We start from the raw sequence: 18929 nt of genomic DNA, 5'->3' as shown, positions 1-18929 counted from the left end.
GGGTGTCTGTAGCACCACAATGCTTCATTGATGGTCTGTTGTGACACATTTTACCTTTTTCAAAAAAAAAAATTGCTGCTCCTGCATTTTTAATATTGCACTTGCCACTTTGCGATTTTGATAATATTTCAATTCATTATTCTGCCCTATTTGTAAGTATCGATGTGATATTTCGATGCAGATATTCATCTCCATCTCTCACGGCGTGATTTGAAAGGTGAACTTTAACAGTCAAGTAGTTCTTAAAAAGGTTCTAACATCAGAGTCAAGTAAAGCTTAATATTTTGAACTGGGAAGTTTAACAGCAAAGATTTCTCATTTAATCTTTTTTAATCCATTAGTATGAATATCCAAGGTTATCTCCATTCTTCTTGCCCATAAATATAAACAGTACAGAAGACATCAACAGGGCTTTTATCTGTGGTTATTATTCGGTGGGTTTTCACAACTCTGTATGTTCTCCCTTTTATGACAACTTGTTTTGACCCTTTTCACTTTGTGTTGACGGCATTATTTATTATTAGAAAGCTTAGCAGCTGTAAATTTGCTCTAATGCATGCAGGGGATGCTGGGTAACGCTGAGTTTGGAGGAAAGATGCAAAAAGACGTTTGAAGTTCCACAGAGAAATGTGTTCAACAGATTGTTTATGTTCATGTCAGGTAATAAATGTGATACTGACGCGCTGCCCGTTCTCATTAGGATCTGTAGCATCGTTTACTTCATATTCCCTGTTTATTGTGTTGGATGTACATTTTTGAGATAAGATGGAGGCGACATCTGAATAATTAACAATGACATGCGAGGGAGTCCAACGCTGCGCACACTACATTCTAACTACACAGCTATCGCTGCGCTTCAGACCTTCCTGTTTGCTCATCTCTAGTCAAAACTATGCAACAGTTTGGATCAGCGCGCGCACACACACACACACACACACACACACACACACACACATAAACACACACACACACATTTTGGATGACACATTTCTCAACTCACAACACCCGCAACCACACAACAACATTTCACAGCAGAAGGAAGACAAAAAAAAAACAGACACACACACACACACACACAGACACACACAAAACTTAAAAATGTAACACCCAGGACCCCAGAGGAAGATCTGAAATAAGACACAACCACCAAGTAAAATGTCTCCCGCTACAACCAGCTCCGGCGCAGGTGTGTTGGTGTAAAACACAACAGAAAAAAAAAAAAAAAAGAAAAAAACAGAGAAAAGGCGAAAGAAATGCAGCGTTGAGGTGGTGGAGCTGAGCAGCAGCGGGGAGGCTACAGTTTAATACTGCAGCTCAGTGAGAGAGGCGAGCAGCAATCTGCCCAGCCACACTGACTGCCCACACACACCTCCTCCACAGGTGTGTATACAGTATGTGTGTGTGTGTATGGTGTGTGTGTGTATATTTTTAGGGTGAGTCATTCTCTCCCACATAGTCGATACCTCCACCAGCGGTTGTGGAGATCCCATCAGCCCTCACACAGCAACCTGCACCGCTCCTCACACTCCCACCGCTGGTTCAGATCCCTCGCTCTCTTCCTGCAACGGCAACAGCAACAACGCTGCCGTCGCTGCCGCCACCACCACCGCCGCTCGCTCTGATTTTGAGGCTACGGCAGCAGCATTTGGAGGTAACAGATGGCGATTTTATCAACAACAGTATGATCACAGAGTGACAACATTAGGGCATCACATTAATTGTGCAGCCTTTGTTTTTCACAATTAATAATGAGACAAAGCAGGAATATTCAAACGTTTAGATCTGCTGGAAACAAAATGTTGATGTGATGTGCAGCTAAATATTTTTGATTCTTCGCATAATTAGGGCTCTGTCAAATTACCTGCAGGTCATAACCATGCAGACATACACACATTGATATACTGTGATGATAAAGACACGTATCTGAAACAGTAGCTTTTCAGGAAAGGAGAAAACAGCCTTATCTTCCCTTAATTCCCATTCATGTTTGAAATTATACAGTAGGTATTTAATTAGGTTTCAAAGCCCTGAGGGTCATGAATCTCTCTCAGCATGAAAACAACTGAGGAAAGTCTCCCTGCAAGCAAGAAAGGGAGAAAGCACACCGAACGGTCAGGTGCGGAGCCGTCTCTGCAGCCACAGCGACGCGCCGTGCGCGCTGGATGCTTTCACTCGAGGTGCTTCGTACTGTAGCACCTCCGATGCAAAATATTTTTAGCAAGGATGACCCATGTGCAAACGGCTCCCATCACCCCAGCAGTGTTAGCACGGCACTCCACCCCTTGAGCTTCACACAGCCCATTCAATAAAGCAGAAGGGCCGTGAAAATAAACCTTGCCGAGCACCCAGTGGGGCTGGCACCGGCCCGCAGGCTGGCTGGGGCCCAGGAAAACGCTGAAAAAGCCGACTGGACTGCAGCCAAACGCTGGTAAATTTTGGCTTCGGTTGGTCAGGTTTTCTGCACTAGTGAGCCCTTAGACTGGTGACTGTGGTTTGGTGCTGGAGCTGCAGTCGAAGAATCTCACATATTAGCAAAAAATAGTCTGGAATAAAGTATTTCCAACACTGTGTTTGGCTTCAGAAAGCTCGCACTGGTTGTCTTCGGTAATTCGACAACATGAACACACCGTGTTTGTCGCCATTTTTCATGGATGTAAGGAGGTTCTTATGTGGCTGCGTAGGAAGGTGACTTCCCTGCTCTTGCAGTGGTTATTGAGACCAAGACAGACCCATTAGAGATTTTGAAAAAGTTGCAGATGTGGGCAGAAATTCAGAGTTCTCGAGAAAGGAAAACAAATAGCAAAATAAAAAAATTAAAAAAACAGCAAGGAAAAAAAAAAAAAAGGAACAGAGAGCATCATGCAAATGAACAGACAAGCCACAATTAGGCAAATGACATCAAAGTTTCTCCACAACATATGTACACAGACTGTCGCACTGTCGTCTTCTCACAGCTCCACCAGAGGAAGAACGCTTTTAACACAAATCAATGGCTGTTTGACGCAGACTGCACAAAAGAATCGATGTGTTCGGCAGCAGTTTTGGACGTTTTTATAGACATTTTGACATTTGCATTATTTTACTGTGGCTCTAGATCTTCATCTCTTTATTAGAATCCATTATAAATTCTGTGAATCCAAGCTACACACTTTATAGGAGCAGCTCCAAAGCCGAGCAGGGGTGGGTTTCTGTAGGTAGATCTCCAGCGGCGTGATCCTTCAAAGAATCGATTTTAAAATCCTACTGCTTGTCTATGAAGCCCTAAATGATCTTGGGGCCCAAATCCACCTCTGATCACCTCGTGGGATATGAAGCATCCAGACCCCTCAGGTTAATCTGGGCCGGGTTCAATCTGTGTTTCCAGAATCAGAATCAATCAAGGTGAAGCAGCGTTTAGTTTCTCTGCCCCTCACCTGTGGAACAAGCTTCCTGAACACCTGAGATCTGCTGAAACCGGGTGTCATTATTAAAACATCACAATTAAATGTAACGTCTTTTTAAATCGGGCCATGTTTGCATTTGCTTCTTTTTCATGTTTTTTTTATCACTGCGGCACACACAAATGGTGTTTCTTACCTGATTTGATGCAATCTTCATATGACGTATTTAATCATTTTTTTTACTTGCTATTTTAATGTTCTTTTTGTACTTTGAATTGCCTTGTGTCTTAATGGTTTCTGTATAAATAAACTCGCCGTGCCTTTAAGATACTTCGCGACTCAGCTGTTTTTACATCTTTCATATCAATGTGCTCGTTCGTACACAGTCATCATCAAGTTTGGTTTTTTTAATCAATTTCTTGGTGGTGATACATTTATCCTCCATATAACATAATACTCTGCACACCTCCATGGCGGCTCCACATGTGGTGACGAAAAACTTTCTCGCTGTCCCAAATCACACCAGCGTCTAACGTAGCGGCGGCGGTGGCGTTGGCGGCGACAGCAGCAGCAGCCTCTGTGGCGGCTCGGACTACAAAGCCGGGTTTGGTTGGAGTGCCGCGGGGGCACCAGAGGCTGCGGACGCTGCCATGTTTAAACTGTTACTGCATGAACCTGCTGAACCGCGCATGTTGGTTCCAGCTGAGGACGAACCGACACTGTTTTCCAACACGCACGCACTCATACACATACACACACACACACACACACACACACACACACACACACACGCACACATTTCTACCTGATTCAAAAACCATCTCCCCTTCCAATCATCCATCCTGCCTCTGACTGTATTTACAGTTTGAAGTACGTGTCTCTTCCATTACTCCTCTTTCTGCCGCTCTTTTCTTCTCCACAAGTATCAAATCTCCTTCCCTCTTCTCTCAACTCTCGCTTCTCATTTTCTCCTTTCTTGCCGTCGGATCATTTGATATGAGTTTTCCCTCTTCCTCCTGTTTGCCTTCGTTCTCTCTCTCTCTCTCTCTCTCTCACTCACACCAGCTCCTCCTCGCTCGCACGTTTAAACTCCGGAGAGGACAATCTGCAGAAAAACCGGACCTCTGCTTTGAATTTGGAAAATGAAATGTCAGATCTTTCAAAGTGTCCCTGAGGTTTTTTTCCTGGAGCCAGAAAGTGTCTTGGCTTTCTCTTACTCATCTGTAAACCTCCCAGCCTTCCAGGTGTCACACGCCGATCCTCGTGCATCACTCTCACACTTCATTTCTTCCCTTCACCTTTACCGTGTCGCTTCTCTTTCCGTCGACAACCTTTACAGCACCACTCCCACATGCTGAACATTTTTGGGGGCCTTAAATGCATGTAAATGAAGCCAAACCTGAGGAGACTGGCAACAACAGCGAGTCAGGAATAGTTTGTAATTCAACACAGCAAATTAAAAGTTGTGGAACTACACATGAGCAGAATAAGAAAACAGGACATGAATTGCTAAGCGATGCAGAATTGTGTCTGGCAAATCATTTCTAATGAGGAGAGAAAAATTTGCACATTTTATACTAAAAAAAACTCAACAAAAAAAAAAAAGTGAGACCTCCACAGACTGGATTCAGGACAGGTCAGTGCTCTTCCTCTGATACTTTCTGAAGGACTGAAGGACACTGAAGGGACAAAGGAGTCCGAAGACATGAAGCTGGGTTTGATTTCACTTTTAAATGTCCTCTTCCTGACGGACGAGAAGCGACTGTACCCAACACCAGTGTAAGATTTCGGTAAAAACGAGGGGAAAACGCCGGTAAAGACAAGACGATCCTCTCTGTTTCAATCCACAGCTCTTTCCCAGTGAAGCTTTCAATTCTTTTAACCCATTAAGACCTGAGTCTCCCTCTAAAACCTCAGCACTGTTTGAAAACAACCTCCTAAAACCTGAGGGTTTTCTGAAAAACTTGACGTTCACTAAAACCTTTATTTCTCGGCCTCTGAAGCAGGTAGAAACATGAAATGAAAACCATTTGACAACTTAAAACTTTTGTTACTATTCTATTATCATAACTGTTTTTTTATTATTTATTGTATCATTGGCTTTGCCTTGGAAACTGTATATGGCTGGAAAAACAAGCACATTTGTCATTCATACTTGCTCCTTCTCTTCCATGTCTCACCCTGAGCCTTGACTAGCTGGTTAGCAGCTTAGCAGGTCGAAGTCAGTGTCTGAATCTTCTAAGTCATTGTCTTTGTTGTTTTCATCCTGGTAACTGCTGTAATCGGTTTCAATTATAGCTCCCCTCGCGCAGGTCGTTAACCATTGACTGAACCGTGACTTTAAAAGCTATTTCGCGTAACAACATACATTTCCCATAATGAATTTCACCTTCCGAATCACAATGCATTTCGTCGGTCACTTGTCTTAAAAGTGACATAATCGCTCCTCGTGGACCTCCACTGGAGTTTTTAGATTTCTGTCTCTCCTCCTGGATTTGTTCCTCGGAGGCGTCTGATCAGAACCTCCTCTGACTGACTCATCGCTGCCGACTGGGGCTCTGAACAAATCTCTGGGATTTACACCAGCTTTCTTTTACAGTCTTCAATCCTCATGCTACTACATAGTGATATACATGTGTGCTCACATTCTTTGTGTCCTTGTTTCATCTAAAGATCTTCATGCTTGATATTTAACAGCTGACTGACAAAGTTAGTGAGCTAAAAATCCTGAGCATCAAACGAATGAAGACGTGCACCTGTGATGTGTTTAACAGCTGTGTGACGTTGTCCTGGTCTGACACGGCGAAACAGTCGCTCCGTGTGTTTATCCAGGCGGCTCACGTCTGCAAACTGTTTGTTTCTGAGCGGTCGTTGATGAGCTGATTAATGCATGGGCAGGAGTTGTGGTTCATTTCTGGTGTGTTTGTCTGCAAACATGTTAAAGTTGCAACACTCTGCACTACAGAAAGTGGATTATTAGTCACTAAAGAAGCACTTCAGAGTCAATCATTGTCTCTCATCTCAGAACTAAACGGCTGAAAGCTCCAACCAACAAATATTTCCATTATCACTTATTGTACTCATATTTTTAATGAATCATATTAATCAATAACATGAGTAAACAAAAAAGCCATAAGAGGAAAGAGTGAATGTTCAGGAGTTTTTTTTGATAAATGACTCCAATGATTAATTAAGTGACTTGAGTTCTCAGATTTTCTGTTGAGCATGACTCAGTGAAGACATATTTCTACCTGAGCAAATGCTTTTGTGCATATTCACAGTGGTTTTCCACTTTTGAAGGCATCCGAACACTGCACAGAAAGCATCTGAGAAACGGTCAGACTAAAGTTGACGGTGCAGATGCTTCGTCACCTTACCTTCCCGTTCATTAGGGTGACCAGAAATGTGCCCGTTTTTAACTGAATTAAAAACAGAACTCTAGCTTTGTGATTGTTTTGGTCAAAAGAAGGGGCTAGCTGCCAGCTATAGCAGCTGCAGAAATGAAGCTAAAACCATCAAAATAGAGTTATCCAATGAGATTTATTCTTTTTTTGTTGTTGTTGTTGTTGTCGTCTCTAGGCCGAGAAAATGTTAGCCTGCTCACTCATTGGTTAGGAGTTCTTCACCAGGCAGTAAACTAACGAAAACAAACATATCCTAAGCCCCTCAGCTGGAACGTGAAAAAATTGTTTTCATGTTGGAAGAAGTGAAGAAGAAGAAGTTGTCTGACTGTCTGCAATGGACTTCACATGATAATATTCACAACCTTTTATGAAAAGTGCTTTTGGTTCTTTTGATCTGTGGACCCTTAAGAACTAAAGGAATGTAAATAATTAAAGAAAATCATCATCACCATCACCATAGTTTGTTACAGTGCAACAATTACCATGGTAAGAATACATGAAACCAATATATTTTAATTATATATTGACTGCCAAACTGGAAATCTTTCTGGTTTTCATTTAAAAAAAAACTGGGCACCTGACCATTTACTGAACCTCTGGATGATGGTCTTAATTTCTTAAGTAGCATCGAGTGAAAACAGCCACTGACACCGTTTGAAGGTCTGAGAGCATCTTTTGGATCACACACAAAGTATTAATTATAGCTGGAAAATGCAATTTGACACAGGAGCTGTACAATCACCTCCATACATATAGAGACCTCCATCAAGACCATCTGTAATCATAGACTGCCATTATAATCCAGATGATCATTTAATCTGGGACACAGACCAGAAGTATAAACAAAGTAATGACTGAGCCTCCAAAAGCAGACTCGCCTGTCAAACTCCCACACAGCTCAGATCAAACACTTTCATTCACTTGTTTACTTCTTGGTTTGAGGGACATAGGAGTCACACACCCCCGCCCCCTGCTCCTCCATCCAGTGGTGCCGCCGCCATTAAATGAACACAACTCAAGAACTGGTAGCAAATGCCAAACGCCAAAATGGCATTTATTGGCTTTTCAACCAAAATTTAGCAACCTCTGAAAAAGTTCACCTCTCTGCCCACCAGGAGCTTTTAGATGACTTTTTTCTTGTGGTTAAAGCAAAGTGAGTGAAAACGTTTTTCCCTCTGTGGATGCAGATCACTGCAGCATCATGTGAACCTAGAGCTAGCAAACAGCATGTCACTTTAAGATCAAGCAACTGCATCTGCTAAAAAAAAAAAAGAAAAATCCTGATGGGGATATGCTGGTATTTATATTTGAATGCAGTTGCCTTTATGGAACAAAGTGTAAAGACGACAACTTTCTCCCAACAAAGAAATAAAAAGTTGGTACTCACTGCACGTCCTCAGATGGGAGGGGCTTCACTGGAGGGGGAGGGGCTCTTACTAAGGCTCCACCTCCTCCTCCAATCAGTGTTCGTCCTCCTCGATCTCTCGCGTTATCTCTCCCTCTGTTTTCTCTCCTCTCTGGACGGTCCTCTGGCCAGCGGCACTCTGGGTAATCTCCTGTGGGATCTGAAAGCAGAGAGAGGGACGTTAGCGAAAGAGTGAGTGTGTGTGTGTGTGTGTGTGTGTGTGTGTGTGTGTGAGAAAGAGTGTGTGTGTGTGTGAGAACAGAAGACAAATCAAAGACAAAATTGAACTACTGTACGTGTGTGGAGGTGTGACAGAGTGTGTGTGTGTGTGTGTGTGTGTGTGTGTGTGTGTGTGTTCGTGTCAGATAGATGTAGACTGAGTACGCAGAGGTGTTGATGACTCTGTGAGTGAGTGTGTGCGTGCGTACGTATGTGCGTGTGTGTGTGTAAATGAAGCAGTGGTTTGAACACAGTATGGGCCTTAAAAACCGCATCACTACAACTTGGCCCAAAAAAAGAGGCAGTAGTTACCTTGGCAACATGTGCCAAAACTGAGAAGGGAGGAAGTGATAAAGAGTGGGAGAGAGAGAGAGAGAGAGACAGACAGACAGAAAGAGAGAAAGACTCAGCATACATCTGTCTGTGCATTAGTGCAGGTAACTGCTTCTTATAGCAGGAGTGACGGAGCCACACCTAAGGCTGCTCCACCTTCAGTCGTCAGATTTAACTTTAATTGTGGAACCAATGAGATATCAGCGCCTGTGATGTCACCTGAGAAGTGAGTCGGGATGGATGAAAATGGCGCTCTGTGCTTCAGAGGCTGAAATCACTCCTTATTTTCTACCTATAGCTCTATATCAACCTCCACCATTTAATTTTAGTGTTCCCTTTATTGTCCCTCGGTGGAACAAAAACATTAGTGTCCATAGCCTGGGTAACACTTACCTCAAGGCCCCCTATTCAGCATTTATAAGCATCGAATTAATGGTTTATAACATGCTATAATGAAGCTAAACCAGCAAAACCAAGGACTGTGCTGTAGAGGATTCAGGAGCTCAATACCTCGCAGCAGCCGCTTAGACTGAACCACTCAGAAGACGCCCAGTGCTGTGACTTGATGAAGTGTGAGCTTAATGCAGACGTCCTCTGAGCAGCAACCTGTTGCACACAAAGCCGATCCTGGCAGCTTGTGTGTTATTGTTGTATTGTACAGTTCCAGCGACACATACTGCGAAGATAGCCAGCGGGGAAATGTAACACTCTGTCCATTGCTGTTGGTGGTGACGTCAAAAAAAAACCTGCCCATTCACAGCAGAGTGTGTAAATCACACGATCAATGTTAAATAGTCTACTGTTATTAAATCATAGAGTGAGAGAGAGAGACAAGAACAAGAAAAAGGAATTCAGGGAGGTTGTGTGTGTGTGTGTGTGTGTGTGTGTGTGTGTGTGTGTGTGTGTGTGTGTGTGTGCCAGATGCGTCTTTCTCATCAAACCTGATCTTTATCATAACCCCGACACTTACTGGGCTGAAAAGTTCATTAGTTGTTGTACATGTGATCATGTGTGTGTACAAATGATCTTGATGATGATTGACTGATGGACTGCTCTTACATGCTCTGTTGTTTATAGGTGTGTGTGTGTGTGCGTGTGTAGTTGTGCACTTGTGTACAGCTGAATCATGCACTGTCCTTGGGTGTGTCTGTTTGTGCTTGTGACACCTTTGTATTACTTTTGCATTATTTTAGTGCTGTGCTCAGGTTTCCACTGACTTATATTTATTCTCCACATTAACCTTAAGGCAATGTCTCACTGTAGAGGACACACACACACACACACACACACACACACACACACACACACACACACACACACACTATATGAGCTGCATTCAGCAGTTTTCTCCTGCTCCTGTGTGGATCGATGTTCTAACAAACCAAAATAACAACTAACTAACTAAATAGTCAAGTGGTCCACACTGGTAATGCCATGTTAAAGGTCTCATATTTTCCTTTTCTCCTGTGTTTTATCTAAACGTATTGAACCATAAGAAGATATATTTGTGGTTTTAAGAACCAAGAAACATCTCAATATAGTTTCACATCTCCTCTCTCAGGCTTCTCTCTGAAGCTCTAGTAACAACAGGTCAGTGAGCCAATCGGAAGAGAGGAGGCTCTGAGCCTCTTTTCTGATTGGCTGTTTGCTGAGTGATCCCATAAAAATATAGCAGATTTCAGAAAAACACTCAGAGCAAAGAAATCCTGCAAGGTTGGATTGTGGGTCCAAGTGGGCGGGGCTTGGAGCATAAACATAAAGTTATTATTTATCTATCTATCTATGGCTGATGGTGGTGACTGCTTTGTTGTGACATCACAAAGTTACAGGAGTACTGACGGCTTGTTTTAGGGCTCAGTTTCTGAATACAGGCTGTGTGTGTTTCTCTGTGGACTGAGCGCTTTGATACTTTTACAGTGTTAATATAGAACCTAGAGCTGCTTTATAATCAAAGAAGAATTTATAAAATATGGGACCTTAAATGTTTTCAGATTCAGATAACTTTATTGATTCTGAGAAGAACAAATTCAGATCTGCAGTTCACCCGGCACAACAGATCAACATGTGTCAGGGCGAGGAAACAACGAGCAGCAGTGAGTCAAATAAAACAGTTTGTTATAGCTTATATAAATAAAAAACTAATATAAAGAAATAAATGAGGAGTGAGTTTTAAAAGAATGTAGCAGTCATTTAAAAGGACTCGTGTGTGTTCAGTAGCCTGACAACGGTGGGAATAAAGGACATGGAGTCGCAGTTTGTTCTCCTGAGGGGCAGATTATAACAGTGGCCTGAGGGCATCACAGTGAATTCACTGGACAGAACTTGGTCAGATTGAACGATAATTCCTTTTGCCTCGTGGGCCGCCTGTTTCTCCCACAGGGAGCACAAGTCTCTTTGCTGGAGTCCAATTATCTCGGAGCAAACTTCCACAATAGCATTTAGGCTATTATTGTCCTTCACAAAGAACCCATTAAAGCAGCGATTAAATCAGAGAGTCAGAGGACTTTCAATGAATGAATAATAAACACTACATATCACATATCATATGTCATATCACAGACACGTAATGAGTTAAACTACCTCATTAAGTTAAATCTTTGTTTAACGACAGACTCATCAAACACTGATCCCATGTCCTCACCATGTACGATACCTGCTTTTGGTTTGTCACTATTCTGCCTAAAATCAGTTATCATTTCCTGAAGCTGTTTCCCAATTCAGTGGCCTCCTTTAGAGGACACAGTCTATAAAGGTGTGGCCCTCTGTGGCGGCCATAGACAGCGAAGGCCGAACCGAAATGAGGCGGTCTGGTCGCCTAGCAAGTTTGGCAACAAAACCTTTTTCACAAAAAGTTGAGGTTTTAAGGCCCTTAGTTTTAACAGATTTACCATTAGCTATTCAACTGAGCTGAAACCCAATACAATTGACACCACAATATCTTGGGATAGGTTGGGCCGCGAAGGATCCACCTGTTGGAGCCTTTGTTACCCAGGAAAAGAAGGCTGCGTTTGAAGGAGCTTTCGAAATGGGTAGTCGCGCCGCAGTGACCCAATCGGTCTTCAAATGAGGCCCCTGAATTGGGAGGCAGCTTGAGTTTTTGATTCGTTTACATTGAGGAAATCATCGTCACATTACTTAACAAAAGCAGGTCGAGCACGACCATGATCTGACTCCAGAGAAACGTCTTGTAGTCCGGTTCGTTTCAGTTCAGTGAGCGTGACGAGGTTAGTCAGGGGAACAGGTGATTGTGGAGAGAAATTTGTCGCAATATCTGTGAATCTGTAATAATACATAATTACTTTTAGATATTTATATACACAGGAAAAATATGTATGTAAAATTTTGTCAAACACATTTGTAGATCTTGAGACATGTATTTATCACCAATACTGAGAGAATGATTTATGTTTAAGTACTTAAGTTTAAGTAAAAGTACTTAGTGCTGACTGTTGACTGACTGCAGAGAAAAGTGTCAAATTTAATCCAAAACTGATTCAAAATCAGTTTCACTCCTTTCAACAAAAAGTCGTAGAATTATTACTAAACCACACATTCTGCCCACGTTTGAGTTTGGCAGGTCAAAAATCACTTCATGGACTTCTTCCAGGACCAGACGCTGTGACACATTATATTATATACACTCAAAGTCTTTTGGATAATGTCAGATTAAATGTTAAAAATCTTCACTAACATTAACAGATTTAAACTTTTACAAGAAACAGATGAATAATGTAGTTTCATTGTTCACTGTTGACTCAGTGAGTTAAGCTCTGGGCTATAACTGACCCCATTTTTTTTTTTTTATGCCTCTAATTGTTTAAATTTTGGGAAATGAAGTTGCTGTGATGTCATGGATGTACACACAACTATGACTGGATCACTGTGATACTGAGGAAAATTTCAAAACATGATAATTCTCAGGAAAGTCTTGCTTCATGGACATTTATTAGCAATGGACACCAGAGATAATGACATCCACAGAAAGTGTAAGTCACACCGGAATGTGAAAAATATGTGTCATGTCTGTGGTCAGGTCCGACTCTGATTTTTGACGCAAATTCCTGCAATTGTCGTTCAGTTGCCTCGATAAGTGCACAATAACTAACTTCCTGTTGTTTTTATACAACCTGTACACACCAATCACCTTCAGCTCACGCAGTATATTTACCCCCCGTCTCTCCCTCTGAGCATCTCCTACAGTTTAAACCTCTACAATACAACAGACAAGAATTATATCAACCAGCACGAACCAATTTTAACGCACCCAAAGACAGTTCATTTTAAATTCTAAATAGTTTCTATTAAAAATCTCAATCATCATCATTGCAAACTGATGCATCACGAAGAGTCGCTGTTTATCTGCAGCCAGAGTCATCACAGACCAGCAATCAACATCTAAACATCATGAAGCTCCTTTAAGAGGGAATCACCAGCAGTGTTTTCCCCAGGATGTGATGAGTGCATGTGGTGTGTAGGTGTGTGTGTGTGTGTGGGTTACTGAGGCTCTGTGAGTGAGTGGATGAGATCATCAGAGGACTGCAGCACAGCAGGGAGAGAGAGAGCGAGAGAGAGAGAGAGAAAGAGAGAGAAAGAGAGAGAGAGGGGGAGAGAGAGAGAACAACAGGTCTTTTCCAGTGAGTCTGGATCCCCCTCAGGACTGACCTCATCCTCCATCCATCACCAACCTGATACTAACCAGCTCTGCTCTGGGACTGTGTGTGTGTGTCCGTTTGTGTGTGAGTTCTCGTGAGGCTCAAAGGTCATTGTCACTGCATTACTATTACAGATAAAAAAAAAAACAACAGTGAATATTTAAATTCTACTCCGTTTTCCGAGGCTTTAGTCGAGCGAAAAATCCAGCGATTTTTTGATACTTTCCGTAGAAGCCCCACGAGCATGAGTTCTGTCTTTCCCTCCGCACACACACACACACACACACACACACACCTCTCTATGCTGACCACACAACAGCTGACGTGAATAAGCTTCTAACTCTGTCTCTCTCTCTGCGTGATCATTTTACAGTGAATACAGCTGAAATCACAGCACAGTCTTTGTCTTTAACCCGTGTGTTTGGGGATTTTGTCAGACGACGTCGTGGTTATAAAATCAGGATTTTTTAGCAGCAGCTTGGAAGTGAACATGTAGCCTTAATGGGCCGTGTTTTCAGTCCCTATTTCTGACTCGTTCAGAGACAGAATCAAATATGTAAATGAGAACAGCTTTATTGTGAATTCAGCTGTATTAAAATACTGTATATGTGAGCGCAGAGAGGAGAGGAGAAGCAAACAGGTAAAGAGATGAAACCAGCTGCCGCTAGACTTAATGATAACACGATGCGGTCCAGCTAAATTCTAGGATTTGATCTAGTCTTGTTTTGTTCTGTAAATTCAAATTACTAGAAAATCCTATTTAAAAAAAAAAAAAAAAGATTTCTGCCTAATATCTGATTTCTGCTGCTGGCCCGGTGCAGTTGAGTTGAGCAGACATTTTATTTGTGCTATTCAATTCAGCACAGAAAAATTACTTTCTGTGGAACTACTTTATGCCAACGAAGCATATGCTGACTGTGAGCTCTATGGACCTGCGTTTTATTTTTTCATTTTCTTTGTTCAGGTGAACTGACCCTTCAGTTCAGAACCCAAACAGTCAACACAGAGTGTGATGGATCAGAGATAACGAACTGTACCAGTGTGTCCTCTCCGGTCTATATGCTCTGCGCGGCGTGCTGCGTCTTGCGGCCCTTTTGCATCATACGTGAGGTCCAGCTGTCCCTGCTCTCTGTCACTACACGCTTTATTAATATTTAAGTGCCAAAGTCCCCGAGACAAATTCCTGTACGTCCTGCACTTCCTGTCGAGGCCGCTCTGACGCAGGAAGCCTCAGATTAATGCGACGGCGGAGGACGTGGCCTCAATCTATTTTCCTGTCCATACCTCGGCGCCGACGAGCCGCTTAAAATACATTTAGGCTGCGGCTCTCATCTGGATATTTTGCATATCTTAATTAGTGCTTACAAAACATGCAAATGAGCCAGTCGGCCCTAATTAATTAGCTTTGTGGGTTTTCTCCTTAAGTGGTGGTAGTGAGGGGGTGTGTGACTGTCTGTCTGTCTGTCTGCCTGTCTGTCTGTCTGCTCCATTAAAGGGGGGGATTCTTGTTTGTAGTGACAGTCAGCAGAATGTATCTGAAGCTGCAGGGCTGGATGATGTAAAACAATATTCCCTGATTTTTCTCCGAGTTTCTTTTTTATCATTAAAGCTCCACTTATAGGAAATGTTTTATTAACAGTGAATCAAATTACTGTGTGATGTTTAGAGATAGCTCTCACTGTAGTCTTGGCTTTGCAGCACCATTTCTTGTCTGGTTCAAATCAGGGAGTGAATCTTTAAAGGAGCACTCCACCGATTTTCCACAGGAGGTGAATATTCAGACCATGAAACAGTTGGAGAATGCGATCTGTAGACTCCGGAGAAGATTTGTCAAGTCTGACAAAATCATCCTGAAGGTGTAAATTCATGGTCTCCAAACCCAAGCAGAGATATTAAAGCAGAAAGCCTGTGTCGTTCTTCAATTTTGACCAATCTTAGTTTTAATCTCTTTTGAGTCCTCCAGCAGAAGTGTAATATTATAACAGCTGGAATACGCCTGTTTCACATCAGGGCTGGGCAATATGACTTCATATCAATATCATGATTATTTCAAACCTCCATTATGACTAATGATCAATTACTTTGGTACTTATGCAGTGTCTCTCCTTTTTTGAGCCATGCACTCTTCATATTTGACATTGCGATTTTGTCGCAAGTGATTGGACAAATTGGTGGTGTTACCTCTGTCCTCTCTCCAGGTCGCATTCACTGTCTGGTAGTCGTGACTGATAAGATCCAATCAGGAGGCGAGGCAGGCGTCTGTGTCAACGCTTCTAAAAGTCTCAGTTACTGTCCATCCAGACTACAACGCACCCCCAGAGTTTCCGAGATACAACTAGAGGTTTGTGTGTTTTATGTTGCACTGAGGCTCATGAGGAATATATCAAATGTATATAAAAAATGACTTTAAACCTGAAGCTCAAACATTGATACTGAATGACTGCTCATCTCTGAAGGAAATATCTCAGACTTTTAGCTGCTGAGAACAAAATGTTTCTCTAAAAGCTAAAGAGCTGGAACTGTTCATTGATGACAATAATTGTTATGTTTGATTGTTTTAGTTGTCAAATGACGCGTAAAGGCTGAAGATTCCAGTTTCTCAGATGTGAGGATTTGCTGCTCTTCTGTTTTATATCACTGTAAACTGAATTTCTACAAGTTCTGTTTGTTGTTCGGACAAAATAAAGCATCTGAAGATTTAAATCATTGTTTAAAAGGTCCCATATTGTATAAAGGTAGATTTCCATGTCTTTTCTGATTATTAAGCAGGTCTCGGTTCTATATTGATACTCTGAAAGTATCAAAGTGCTCAGGCCACAGAGAAATGCATACAGCCTGTATTCAGAAACTGAGCCTTAAATGAAAAAAAAGCCTTGAAAAGCTTTAAACGTCTGTAACTTTGTGATGTCACAAGGAAGCAGTCACTGCCCTCAGCCATGCCCCAAGCCCCACCCGCCCGGACCCACAATCCAACCATGCAGGACTTGCTTTCTCTGAGTGTTTACCTGAAATCTGCTATATTTTTATTGGATCACTTAGAAAACTGTCAGCCAATCAGAAGAGAGGCTCAAAGCTTCCTCTCTTCTGACCGACCTGTTGTCATTAGAGCTCCAGAGAGAAGCCTGAGAAAGGAGATGTAGAACTACATTGAGATGGTTTTTGGTCCTTAAAGTCAAATATATCTTCTTATGTATAAACACTTGAAGAGTAAAATATGAGACCGTTAAATCCAGTTGGCTGCAAGCCACGCTCTGATGGTAAATGAACTGTATTTTTGTGTTGTGAGTCAAACTACACTGGTTTGTTTGGTTTGTTTGTAGCTGGGTGAATGAATGACTGCCCCTATGAGTTGGATTTGTATAATAAAAACCCACTTGACTTGACCTACAGCCAACAGCTGCAGGGGATTAACACTTTACACTTGCTCATGAATCTTCCTCATCCAAATTTAGACGCGTTTCTCACACACTGTAAAAGAATCCAACAAAATCCCATGACTTTATTTTTAAATTGCAGGGGTGTGGCTTAGAAAACATAAAACTCATTTTGTTAAAACTCACCACTGGTGGGTGGTAAAATGTCAAACTTAAGGAACTGAAAAAAACGGCATGCTTGTTTCTGGCTTAATGACAACACATTAGTGGAGCTGTGGGGATTTCCACACAACAACAACAACAGCGACACTGACATGCAGAGAGACAACGAGCTCAGAATTTATAAGTGACATGTGAGGGAGGCTGTGCTGATGCTCCCAGATGCACTACTGATGCAGATAAAGACATGAAGGCCGCACTGATGGGACGCTACACTCCTTCCTTCCTTGCTCAAGAGCGCCTAGATGCAGAGTGTGTGTTTCAGTTCGTCCTGTTCACTCAGAGTTATGTTCTGAGTCATGTGGGCTGCTGCCACCGCAATTTAGACCGTAGCAACTTCCACAGCATGTGACAGCATGAACGTTTTTTAACTATTGATTGACTGCATCTTAACCCGACGCACCAGATGGTTTGTTACACAGAACCATCTGGGATGGCTTCGTTTGAAACTGTTGGGGAAAGGGCAGGCGCTTTGAAAAAAAATACTTTGCACATGATTGGATGAACCATCTGTCTGTCAAATTACGTAGTAGGAGAGTGCCGAAGAGGGAACCCAACACGACGACAAGCCATAGTCTGAGAAGCTTTGAAAGCTGTTTAGCACGTCGGTTTCTCTCCTGAGTCTGACTGACGTTCTTCTCCCAGCATAAAAACACTTTTCCCAACGTGCTGCTCTGATTGTTAATGACAGATCATTCACTGTCACCTGAGCTAAATTAGACTCATCTCACATGGTCACACACGTACTTGTTACAATGAGCAATATTGTTAATATAGGGGAAAAACATTTAAAGGTCTCATAGGGTACAAAGGTAGATTTTCATGTCTTTTTTGATACACTAACACTGTGAAAGTATCAAAGCGCTCAGTTAACACACAGTCTGTATTCAGAAACTGAGCCTTAAAACAAGCCCTCAGGACTTCTGTAACTTTGTGATGTCACAACAAAGCAGTCACCGCTCTCAGCCATGGCCCAAGCCCCTCTTCTGATCGGCTCACCAACCTGTTGTTACTGGAGCTCCAGAGAGAAGCCTGAGAGAGGAGATGTAAAACTACACTGAGATGGTTTTTGATTCTTAAAACCACAAATATATCTTCTGATGGATCAATACTTCAAATAAAACACAGGAAACATGTAAAATATAGGACCTTTAAGATAATTATACCAATACTATCATGAACAACATGATGATTCTCATATTTATGGGGAATTTAAAATATAAACTAAACTGGTCACAATTTATATAAAAGCTCACATCAGCAAAGCTCTCAACAACATGAATGGTATCAACTATTGTTGGTTTAATCTCCCAAACATTATATTGATTGATTGTTTGCTCTGTAAAGCCCCGTGGTGGCCTATTCAAATTGTTTGATTTGTAAAGCCAACGATCCAAACCCTAAAAATACCCAGTTTTCTGTGACGTACTATGGTAAATGGTAAATTGACTTGCACTTATATAGCACTGTTCTAGTCTTATTGACCAGTCAAACAGCTTTGCAATACTTGCCACATTCACACATTCACTCACACATTCATACATCACACCCATGCAAACGCATACACTGATGGAACAGCCATCAGGGGCAACGTGGGGGGTTCAGTAACTTGCCCAAGGACAAGAGCCGGGATCGAACAGCCGACCTTCTAATTAGTGGACAACCCACTCTACCTCCTGAGCCATAGCTGCCCAATCATTATATCACATTTAATGAACGAAAATACAAGCGCAACACTTTTGTTTTAACATCCTCTTTCTCAGAGGTTCATCTAGTTAGTTGAAATAAAAGATCATGGATTTTTTTCTGCACATAGAAATTTTGTTCACAAATGTGTCTTAACTCTTTGTTAGTGAGCATCTGACAGGTGTGTCATATCAAGATGCTGATCATGATAACTGCACAGGTGCACCTCAGGCTGATCACAGTAAAAGTCCACATAT

The 18929-nt window shown here is 42.0% G+C and overlaps 1 protein-coding gene across 1 annotated transcript in view; it reads right to left on the bottom strand.

Annotated features, from left to right (window-relative positions):
• LOC111665678 (zinc fingers and homeoboxes protein 2-like) overlaps positions 1 to 18929 on the bottom strand; it is a 125921-nt gene that overhangs the window by 81746 nt on the left and 25246 nt on the right. Inside the window, exon 2 of the mRNA XM_023420753.2 lies at positions 8172 to 8349. The gene's annotated coding sequence lies outside the window, so the exon portion shown is untranslated. The remainder of the gene's footprint in view (positions 1 to 8171; positions 8350 to 18929) is intronic.

This window comes from Seriola lalandi, unplaced genomic scaffold, assembly GCF_002814215.2.
Source record: "Seriola lalandi dorsalis isolate HSWRI2012SDOR001 ecotype SW California unplaced genomic scaffold, Sedor1 jcf7180002054657, whole genome shotgun sequence".
Lineage (NCBI taxonomy): Eukaryota > Metazoa > Chordata > Actinopteri > Carangiformes > Carangidae > Seriola > Seriola lalandi.
The sequence above is the reverse complement of the archived record's forward strand: the minus strand, read 5'-3'. Positions and strand labels throughout refer to the sequence as shown.